General features: G+C 36.0%; 1 long non-coding RNA gene across 1 annotated transcript; it reads right to left on the bottom strand.

Annotated features, from left to right (window-relative positions):
• Window positions 1–467: 467 nt before the first annotated feature.
• On the bottom strand, window positions 468–2,112 carry LOC111722906. The gene is made up of 2 exons (XR_002771540.1): window positions 1,934–2,112; window positions 468–1,796 (listed from the first exon to the last, which is right to left on the bottom strand). It is a non-coding gene; the product is annotated as an uncharacterized LOC111722906 (long non-coding RNA).
• Between the last annotated feature and the right edge of the window lie 555 nt (window positions 2,113–2,667).

The raw sequence follows: 2,667 nt of genomic DNA, 5'->3' as shown, positions 1-2,667 counted from the left end.
GAAAGATGAAAAAATATATACGGACTTTTCAAAGACACATTTATGTTAATATGCTTTCATAAATACACCATTTCACTTCTTTATAGGTATCTCATGGAACTGAAAGTGAACTGCATCTAGAAGACAATGTGTAGTGTTTTAAGTTGTGACCAGAAATTCACTAATTTTGTAGATTTTTTCATGGACAAAAATCATAAGTAAGATAATTGTTCAGTTTCTCCATATGTTTTAGCGGATGCCACACAGCACGATGCTCAGGAAACTCTTCAGTGAGATATCAGTACTCCCATTGGAACATATTGTAACTGTTATCCAACAATTGCACCAACCATATGCTACAGAATGAAATGATGAGAAAAATCACACAGCAATGAACATTATATCTATTCCAAGCAAAGAAAAGCAATATTGAACAAGTGAGAGTTCTTATTGCTCAATAAGGAAAGAACATACTCTTGAAAATTAAATTTAGAAAGAACATTCTAGGTGATTTATTTCTCCTCGGTATCTGCCAGCAAAATTTCTCATATATGGAGCAACCCGGGAACCAAGTCACAATGCAGTAGACTGGGGCACCCCCTGCACAGGGACCTTACTTGACCACCTGGGGTCTAGCAGACAAAGGGAGAGAAAGGCTGAAAGTTACACACAGGGTGTTCTGACCCGTGAGAGACAACACCCTGTCAGCCCAACCCCCCTTCGCCACCATAGGCATGCATTGCAACAGGGGAGCTGATATCCAGGGCCATAACCCACTCGAGATATCAGGCGGAATATCAGCCACCCTAGCTTTCACCCACAGAAGTCTGAATTAGTATTCAAGATACATATGCCAATGCCTACTTTGACTGATGGGGGAAATCTTTACGTAAAAGGGCACAATATAAATGTCCAGGTACAACTACACATGTAGTTTTTCATGTGTTTAAATGAATACTCTACCAACTTTCCATATGGTCACTGGATATTAGTTCTGAAAAAAAATGTAGGTAATTTTTGTATACAACAAGTGTGACATACTGGAAAAGCAATTCGGTCTATGAATATGTTAATGAAGTATTTTTAATCACTGCTAAGAGCAAATGTCATTTCACAGTGGGCCAAACCCAATTGAGTGACATATTTGTATTTGCATGTGTGTATGTGGAAATGGTACATCTGCAAATCCTCATTTCACAGCTGATACTGACACACCTCGTTCAGCTGTCTTGATGATTTTTAGCAGTCTGGTTTATGAAAAGGCATATTCTGAAGTTTCTTTGGTACATTTTGAATGTCTACAGAATATAATTCATTTGAAGTCTCATTTTTATTAAAATAGGCTCTGTATGTAACAGTGAGTACACACAAAAGCTTTTGGGTAAAATAGACTCTCCCTGCTAGAAATATATTCCTTAAGAAAAACAATATAATTTTCCAAAACTGTGTTTTCTACATTTCAGAACTGACATAGATGGACTAAAAAGCCAAATGAAAGATTATATCATATATATTGCTAAAAGTTAACTGGCAGCGCGTTAGGGAGATAAAGTCGTTGTTCCTACCAAAGGGCTGGAAGCTTGGTACATGCAAGTTTGCAATTACTGCTACTCACATAACCGTTTGGGATCTGTTTTGGTTTTAATGGGAAGGAGGTCTGGCAATTAACAAGATAACAAAGGAGGGGCACTAATTTAGACTAGAATCGTAAGCCACACTGGCTTCCTTGGCTAAGTTGAGGACGCCATCACATCAGTCAAGTTCAGCTTCCTTCTTCACAGTGTCAGCCGAGTAACATAGGCCAGCCGTCGCAGCTGCTGTGAGATGAAAAGAGATGTAAATGGTTGGATACGTAGGTAAGTATTATATATAATTCAACAAATAAAATATTTTGCTGCTTCAGTCCTGGCTATAAATTCTCACTACTGATAGTATAAATATGTACTATACTTACTGTTTCCATCATGATTTTGGTTTGCATTGCAGTCACACTCTTTTCAAGTTGATGTTGTTCGAAAGTGAGAACATCTTGATGGTACTCATCCAGTTCCTCCATACTCTAAAACAACAATCCCAGTTTAGTTCTAAACCGTCACTTTTCATCATGTTTAACTGTGTGATAACACAATGTAAATAGTAGTGAATGTTAAAATTCCAGTGATGGTCATTTACTCCAAATAGAAAATCTTCTAAGTACACCATACTAAGCAAAATATTTACGGAAATGTAAAACTATGCCATTAGAGTCAAATATGATGATATGATATGACATATGATATTTGATATATGACTATGCCATTAGAGTCAAATATGATTATATGATATGACATATGATATTTGATATATGATATATGATATTTGCAAGCACGGAAATAGTGCACTTTGTTAGAAATAATGGGATAATAAACTATTAAATTCAAGATGCAGCATTAAACCCGGAAAGACTGGAAGTTCTATATCAATCAGTGCCATGATTTTATAATCCAATTATAAGTTTCCAGAACTTTAGATATATACCTATTGATTATCACAAATGTTCAATACGTCATGATTTCCTAGAAAAGAATGACTTGTTCTTTTCTTATTAATAAGTTTGAGTTCTCTCTGGTGCATATTGCAAGGGTACATGTCAAATCTGAGTAGAGTATAAATGTCTTAACACAATAATTAAGTAAGTGAGGTGAAGGC

The sequence above is a fragment of the Otolemur garnettii genome, unplaced genomic scaffold (genome assembly GCF_000181295.1).
Source record: "Otolemur garnettii isolate 467f Iridium unplaced genomic scaffold, OtoGar3 scaffold01786, whole genome shotgun sequence".
Taxonomy (NCBI): Eukaryota; Metazoa; Chordata; class Mammalia; order Primates; family Galagidae; genus Otolemur; species Otolemur garnettii.
Note: the sequence above shows the minus strand (reverse complement) of the source record. Positions and strands in the feature narration are given on the sequence as shown.